Source organism: Tenrec ecaudatus, chromosome 15 (genome assembly GCF_050624435.1).
Source record: "Tenrec ecaudatus isolate mTenEca1 chromosome 15, mTenEca1.hap1, whole genome shotgun sequence".
Lineage (NCBI taxonomy): Eukaryota > Metazoa > Chordata > Mammalia > Afrosoricida > Tenrecidae > Tenrec > Tenrec ecaudatus.
Genome location: NC_134544.1, coordinates 35,070,619 through 35,079,681, shown reverse-complemented (window position 1 = coordinate 35,079,681; position 9,063 = coordinate 35,070,619). Strand labels below are relative to the sequence as shown.

General features: G+C 37.6%; 1 non-coding gene across 1 annotated transcript; it reads left to right on the top strand.

Annotated features, from left to right (window-relative positions):
- The first annotated feature begins 4,079 nt into the window (after window positions 1–4,079).
- On the top strand, window positions 4,080–4,214 carry LOC142428420 (small nucleolar RNA SNORA42/SNORA80 family). The gene has a single exon (XR_012780324.1). It is a non-coding gene; the product is annotated as a small nucleolar RNA SNORA42/SNORA80 family (small nucleolar RNA).
- Window positions 4,215–9,063: the final 4,849 nt, after the last annotated feature.

The window sequence follows — 9,063 nt, the reverse complement described above, 5'->3', positions numbered from 1 at the left end:
CGCTGTCCGGTGCACGCAATGGAGTCACCTGACAAAGAGCTTCAAGCACTCATTGACTTCATCCAGATCTGTGTTTCTGTCTCTTGTCCATCTTGTGTGAGGGAGCTCTTTCTTTTTGGTGTTGAGCCCAAACAACAGCATTAGCTCTCTCTAAAGGGAAAGGGGCCTGCTTAAAAGCGAACAAACAAAACACCCATTTTTCCGGTTCTGTTAATTTCAAGAACTTTGCTGGATTTCCATGTCTCAGACTTAAGGGGGATAGACGAAAAAGAAACCGAATGTACTCAGTTTCAACGGAGTTGATATTATTGATTAGCTGATAGTCAGTCCCGAGGCATTATTTTCATTGTGCAAAATAAGCATAAAAATACTACAAGCAATTAATTGCCTGCTTTTCGTATCATGCTTTGCGATGGCCTATCAGCCTTTTATTAATATTAATGAGGAGAATTAGCACGGAAGATCAGGGAGCCACGATAGCGCCGAGAACCTGCGAGGACCCTACGGCTCTCATGCTTTATTATTTTTTAATCAAAGTGGCTGACTTGAAGGCACAAAATTAAAGAACTGAGTCTTTTATGATTCCACAATGATTCAAATTAAAATGATCTATACTTGCATAATTCCCGTGAACCATTTTGTGCTTGTTAAAAACAGTTAAAAATTGCATAAATTCATGATGTAAGGGCTGCTGTTTTCATTTCTTAATGAATGGTCCACTTTATGTGTGTCTCCCAACTCACACATGTGGACATAATAAAGCAAATGAGGGTGGGCAGAGAGTGAAGGAGAGAGAATTCAAGCTCTTGATTTACACGGACTAAAAGTGAAATGCTCATTTGTTACCAGTCCAGGCTCGGCAGCAATCCTTGGCATTTATGCACAGGTCCAGTGAACGTCATTGAACATCGATGCAAAAAACTGCACCAACGTAACCCATTTTGGCCATGCAAACGCAGGGACAATAAAATTCAAGGTGAGGATAAATAAATAAATAAATAACTGACCACATTCAGTGAAGCTGCTTTGGTGAGTCCACAGAAAGGATTATTGAGACATACCTGAGCGGGGCAAATGACTAAGGGTCAGCTATAGAAACCCACTCAAAGGATCTTTGGAAGAAAATCCTAGAAACCCGCTTCCAGAAGCTGTAAGCTATGAAGTGTAGCCCTGCTGTGGACACACCAGGTCCCAGAGAACCAAAGTGGACTCACTATAATAGGAAAAAAAAATATTTTCTGTTCCATAAATAACATCTATAAAGAGTTTTTATATTGTCTTGGAAAGTATATTTCCATTACAATTTTGTTAAAGACAGTATGCATGAAAAGATATTTATAACTACTCACTTATGTTAGTTCATTAAACCATACATTCCTTGAGAAACAGTGCTGGATGTAATGAAATTCAGAGTTGTAATGCATATACCAGCATAGACTTTTTTAACTTAGAATGACATGACAAACAATTAACTAAATTCCATAGTAATCAAATGCAAGTTCCTCTGAACACACAAACACTACAAAGAGATGCACTTCAGATGAAGGCAACTGCAAGACATAAGGTGTGCTGGACATGTTGGGAAGTCAGGATCAGCTTTATCTAAGAAGAGAACTCTTCCTGAGCACTGCTTATCAAAGTATGACCTAAGACCGTCTCATCAAAGGCAACTGAAAAACAACTACTTTAAGCAAAGCAACAACATGAAATTGATTCTTATATTCCCACCTTGATAAGTGAACTGAAATCCCCAGAAGGATAGTTTAGCATGCGTAGCCAGCATGCTAAAAGATTCTTAGATGAAAAAGCAGAGTGGTTTCTTTTGTTTAATCAGTAGGCTTTTAAAAAAAATGTGACACGGGAGAAAAATGTATGTATATTTGGAAAAGAGAAAACTAGAATTGTTCTGAAGTAAATAGAGACTGATCGCAGGTGATCTCTACTGTCTTAAACTCTTTTTCTAACAACTGTAACCGACAGCCTCTAAGCACTTCTGAGGAGTCTCACTTACAGTCTAGCCCAAGCAGTCTCTCTCGCCTCTTTTTCAAAACCAAAGCATGATGTCTTTAACATGCAGGTCAGCCTAAGAGAGAACATAGTTTTAATGCCTAATGTAGTTTCCTTGGCTCTTTGCTCTTAGTTAGAGCAGTATCTGCACTGGTATTATAGATGTTACTTACGTAAGTATTTTGAGTCAGAGCTGGGAAGCAATACTTCCAGCATAGAGGATACATAAGATACTTGGTGTTTCATGAAAGGATTGTCTGTGTTCCCACCTATATATTTTTCTAGGCATCCTGCACAAATTGTATCTAAATTACTAAAAGGCTATTTTTCCTAGTAGATCCTACATACAACATAATTATACCCTAGAGTTTTTTAAAATATATTTTACTTAAAATTATATATATGCCATTTTTTCACAATGTGCCCACACAAGGAATGCACATATGCATATAATATGCATGGTTTACCTAGGGTACTAGCATGTCACAGATATGCAGTTTTCAAAAGAAATAGAACACATGCCATTTCTTTGAAAATACACTAAATGTTTGTTTGTTTTTTGGCATGAGTGAAAATCACATTGATACACACAACATTTCATTTGAAAGTTTGACGGTTTCAACCTCCCCAGAGTCTACTTTTGATAAAATAGTTGCTGAAAGACTCCCATAAAGAGGACACCCCAGAAAGCCCCATGAAGCAGTTCCACGCTGTCACACCAGGTACCGACAAGTCAAAACTCAACTCTACAGCACCAAGAACAGCGCTCTCCCTTGATAACAGATTAATAGAGCCACATTACAAAGTTCTTGTCCTGACTAGAATCCCTATCCAGTCCTCCTTCAACGAATATTTGTTTTACTGCATCTCTTCCTGTTCCAAATGTGAGCAACCATTTTCTGGTTGAGATTTTCATTCACCTGTGCTGAGTGAAAAATGTGATACAATTTACTTCTCAAGGTGCTGACCTGGTTCCAAAATTTGAACAGAATCTCAAAGCAAACGAACACACATGTGATCTTCACTCCTAATAGAAAAACCATGTGTGCACGGATGTAATTGTGGGTGGTAGTGAATGAAGGATCATGAAGATCAGGAACTGAGATCAAGGAATGCATAATCCAGAGTCTATTATGTCATATTAAGGTCCCTAAGCAATCCAAAAGTTTGTGTTCTGCTACTGATCAAAAGATTGGCGTTTTTATTTTACCAAGTAGGAAGACCTATTGCTGTAAGATCATAGCTTTTGAAAACCCTTCAGAGATCAGTTCTCCTAGAGAACCTATCTAGGATTACTGGTGTAAATCGTTACAGAAGCAAATTTCCTTGTCAATAACTTAAAGAGTGACTTGTGGATTTCAATGGCCAAGCCTGTGGTTAGTAAGTCAACACTTACACTACAATGTCTCTCTGATAGAAATGGGGTTTCCATGAGTTGGAATTACATTGACAGCAATGGACAAATTACAAAGTATATTTTCAGCAAGAAGCATGCAGTAGTACATTACCTTTGATCACTAATATATGCACTGTGATAGATTTTGTGTGTGCCAATAAGGCACCAGTAAGAAGATATGGATGGACTTTAGTCTGTCAATCAGGTCACAGTTTGGTGACCTCCATTAGAGGTGTGACCAAGATAAATGGCATGCTGGCAGCGATTCCCCAGTCCCCCATTTCTCTCTGGTGGTGCTGGTGGTCAGATTTGTGTGCTGCCCGAACCAGGTGCCCTGCCTCATCATGTGTGTTGTGCTGCCTGTGGGCTGAGCCAACCCATGGGCCAAGGTGAACTGTGTTTCTGTGCTGTGCTATTCCACACCACTGCACTGCTCCACCTTGCCATGTCTGCTATTTGCAGGCCAACTCCTCTTACCACTATTCCAGCACCATATCTCTTGACATACACTTTACATCGCTACAATATGAGGCTCCCACTGCAACGTGCTTCTCTATGTTGCGGTACTGGTCTCTGCTGCACCTCACTACTTCCATCGTCCTATTGTCTGCTTCCTTGGCTGTGTGAGTTAGAAGAACTTTCAGTATATCAACTGTCCCATGAAAATGAGTTGGGGGCATGGGTTTGGATTTGTGACAGATCCTATCCCATGGGCCTCTCTCAGTGTCCCATGTGAAAGCAAACTGTCACCCCGAACCATTGCCTGGCTTTACTCCCATGGGCTTCAGGCACTGAGGCGGGTTGCACAGTGAAAATCATTTACTGTCAGGTATATGTTGATCCCCACAACACAGGGAATCGTTGCAACTAATGGGTCTATTTTTGATAATATATGTATTTTCACTCTCATTAAGCCACTCTTTTGATTAACAAAATTAATTTGTATTCATTCCCAAACTTTTTAAAGCAAGGAATTATTTATTAACCCAGTGATATTTAATCGGTATTTTTTTAAAAACAAAGAATAACAAAATACTTGTGAGTGGCATGCTTTGAAAGAACTTGACCAGGTTAAAGAGTAAAATAATTTCCCCAAATTTTCCATTTATGTCTTAGATATTCACCCAATCAATCAATATGTGTGTGTATTATATATCTGAGTCACAGTGATAATTATCTTTTGTAGTTGATGGTTATATTGGAAGAATTTCAACCCTATCACTATTATCACAAAGATATGAAGAGCATGGATTGATAAACAATATAAGTAAGCAAAGGTCTTGATAACAGAGGACCAGAAAAAAGAAAAAGAAAAAAAGCAAACCAAAACATGATCGAGAGTTGTTTGAATGACTCACTTTTTGCAAAATGAGTTTGCAAGATATAGTTACTTTTATTTTTTAAAATTTTATTTTAGTTATCTTCAAAGACACTCTCAGTTTTCAGTTGTACTCCTTAAATATTCCTTAGATACTTTTCTCATATGTGCACAAGAAGTTGGTGTTGATGAAATGGCTAGCCCCCTGCTTCTGTAAAGATGACAGCCAAGAAAAGCCTCTGAAGCAAGTCTGTTCTGTAGGGTGCCGATTCAAGGACAGAAAATGACACCACCATCAATAAAATTGACTCTGTGTAAGATTTCATTGTTTCTCTTGCTAAGCTTTTCTTGCATATTTTGAATTTTGCATATATTGAACTGTATTTTGTTGTATTTATTTTTATTTCCCCACATGGCATTTTCTTCCAAAGTTACAGGTGAAAGTCTTGGCCAGAGCTCATTCTGAGATGGGGACATCTGCTCCATGGTGCCTGGTGTGTGAATTGAGGGACTGAAATGACCACCCGTTAGTCAGATGTGCAAAAGATTACAGTATCATTACCATTATTTCCAGTATTTGAAATCAACTCCATGTGACCCAGAAATGGGAAACAGCAATCAGCTCCTGGAGCTTTCCCTGCAGGGAAAGTTTGGTTCATTCACAATGCGGTGGGTAGTCCACACACGGAGCAGTCTCCTCCGAGGAGGATATCTGCCTAATATATCTCAGGGCTGACAATGCAAATACAATTCATGATAAACATTCAGGACAGAGCTTAATTTTTCAAACTCTATTTTGCATTTTGATGAGGCAAAGAAAAAATCCGAACTGAAGGCAAACCAGGGAGAGCAATGGTGGTGTGCATGTTACATTTTTCATCTTCAACAGCATGATTAACTTTAGCCATTTCACAAGTTGCAAATCCTGTAACTGAAATTCATGCTTGGAATACCTTACGGGGATGTAAAGGCAACTAGGTTTTTCAACGTAAAACAATTTTGGTTAATTTGGTCTTAATAGGTGGTGAGTTATCAGGTGTGCAGGAAAGATCCTAGACTCTATTTGAGGTTCCAAATTAGTATCTCACTGTATATGAGACATCCATATTATTTTATTGGGATGTTGTCTCAGCATTGATCTCTCTCTCTATCTCTCATCATGCATGACAAAGATTTCTTGGTAACAATTTATTTTCTGAAAACGATTGTACCAAGACCAAGATCTCATGTGAACCATCTCCTCAGCATTGTGTTTATGATCAATTGGTTTTGGGTGCCCTGGCATCAGCCCCTCCTCATTGGGACCCCATGGTCACTATGGCTGCCCCTGCACCAGCCTCACCAGCTGCCATGCTTGAGACCACTAATCTTGTGACGGGGCTTTGTTTTGTTTTTCCACAGATGCCATCCTTTACAATGAAGCATGTCCTTTTCCCAAGAACGGCTCCCTCCTAAGAACATGTCAGAACAGTCAGAACACGCACAACATATATGAGGTGAACTCTTCCCTTGTTCACTACTTAGGAGCGTCACTTCTAACCGTACAGATTTGTTTGTTCTTCCGGAAGACCCACACCATAATCCAAACGCATCAGTTATTTCTTTAGGCTTCTTGTTCATTATCCATCTTTTGAGTGCATAGAGGACATTCATAATATACCTTACATGTATTCAAATAGAAATTATTTTAATAATTCCTAATTCATAGAGGGTTATAACAATTTAATATTTTACACATCATACTAATGGATGGCTATTTCAATTCTTCAATTCAGTCAGTCACCAGGTACCATAAATGCATATGAGTTGTATTATTGGACTATGAACATAGTTGTTTTCTTTGAAAAGCATAATTAATAGCATTTAAGTAAATGACATAGAACCTTGTCATCTTAGACATTTTGGCAACTATCAACATTCTGGTAGTCATTCTTTTTTTTAAACATTTTATTAGGGGCTCATACAACTCTTATCACAATCCATACATATACATACATCAATTGTATAAAGCACATCCGTACATTCTTTGCCCTAATCATTTTCAAAGCATTTGCTCTCCACTTAAGCCCTTTGCATCAGGTCCTCTTTTTGTTCCCCCTCCCTCCCCGCTCCCCTCTCCCTCGTGAGCCCTTGATAATTTATTGATTGTTATTTTGTCATATCTTACCCTATCCGGAGTCTCCCTTCCCCCACTTCTCTGCCGTCCATCTCCCAGGGAGGAGGTCACATGTGGATCCTTGTAATCAGTTCCCCCTTTCCAACCCACTCACCCTCCACTCTCCCAGCATCGCCCCTCACACCCCTGGTCCTGAAGGTATCATCCACCCTGGATTCCCTGTGCCTCCAGCTCCCATATGCACCAGTGTACAACCTCTGCCCTATCCACTCCTGCAAGGTAGAATTCGGATCATGGTAGTCAGGGGGAGGAAGCATCCAGGATCTGGGGGAAAGCTGTGTTCTTCATCGGGACTACCTCGCACCCTGACTGACCCATCTCCTCTCCTGAACCCCTCTATGAGGGGATCTCCAGCGGCCGACACTTCTGGTAGTCATTCTTGCACGTGTCCTTATACACATCATAAACAGAACCACAGTGTACACAGTGCTGTTATATGGAATACTTGACCCCTGTAAAAATTATCTCCACAGTCCTATGTATCAGTAAACCATTGTTTATTCTTTTATATGTTCTGTTCTGAATATATGTTTTGCATGTGTAATAATGGATATATTTTAAAGCTATTTATTTGTATGTACCATGAATTGTCAAAACAAACAAACAAATCTGTCTTGGAAGAAGGGCATCGAGAATGGTTCTTCGAGGCAAAGATGGCAAAAAAAAAAAGCCTTCATCTCACACACTTTGGACAAGTTATCAGAAGAGATCAGTCACAGGAAAAGGAGTACAGTTGAGGAGCAGTGAAAAAGAGGAAGATGCTTAATGAGATGGAGGCACACAGCAGCTGTAACAATGTGACTTTGGCACACGCTAGACAGATTTTTCCTATATTGTATATAGGGTTGCCATGGATGGAAATGGCTAGACGGCCCCTAACAACATAGGTATAATGCACCCCCACAGTTGGTTTAAAAAATATTATTATTGTCTGTTTATTTGTAATGTAAGGTCTTATCTGGAGTTCTTAAATAACAAAATATAAAATTTCCACCTCAAGTTTGCAGGCTTAAAACTATAGTATTAATTTAATTGATTAATAATACTCAGTGATATAAATTAACACTGTTTATTTAATCTTCCATGTTTAAATGAGGGATAATTTGATTTGCAATAATTTATCACTGTTTTAAAAGTTTACTTCTATGAAATAAATTTGTAATAGTAGATAACTATACATTGAATAATTTTATATAAGAAAGTTTGCCAATGTCTTTCGCTGTCTGGATATTCTTCATATCATCTTATATACTCTATCATGTAATTAATTATTTCGTTTTCTTTCTCACATTCTGAAGAACTCTATGATACCTAAGGTATGATACCCCAGGTCAGTTATGATTCTTCTGTATTGCCGTATTTTAACTATCTGGAACATAGTTGTGGAATAATAATTTGTGGAATGCATAAATCATTGTTTGTTGACTTGCTAGAATTATGATTAAAAAATAGTCTAAGTAAAAGTGGGCCTTTCTCTTCAGACTTGATTGAGTAAATAGGGCAGTGTTCTCCCATTAAAAGTAATGTTTACATCATAGGATAAAAATTGTTGACAAAATAATTTTTCTATTCCTATCTATTTATAATTTTTCTATAAATACTATACATCATATATTGTTTAATAATATTTTATATTCATTTCATATTTAAATATTATGTGTAATAAAATATTAATAAGAAATTACTGATGCATGTTAAAGAATGACTTTTCACTATTTGTTGTTTAATTAGGATTTACTTTTGTATTGCAATTTGTTTTCTTAATATTAAATCAGCTTTCTGTTCATGAAATAAATAATCTGTTGGTATAATATTTTTATTTTATATATGATTGCATTATATCTTCAGAGACTTAATGAAGAATATCCCCATCTATATTCGTAATGAATATTGGTTTACAGACTTATTTATTTTAGGATTTCGAATTTTTTAAGTTTAGATTAGACAATCTTAATAAAATGAATTGTCAAGATTTCCATCATTTCCAGCACCCTGGAATATTTTATGTAATGTTGGAAATGTAAATTTATTAAAATGTAGATAATATTGGAATTGTATAGTCATTAGAGTTTAGATAGAATTCATTGTGAAACCATCTGTCCTGCAGCTTAGTTAATGGTAGCCTTACTTATTCACCATTCCAGTCTCTCCTCAGGTAATTGGTTA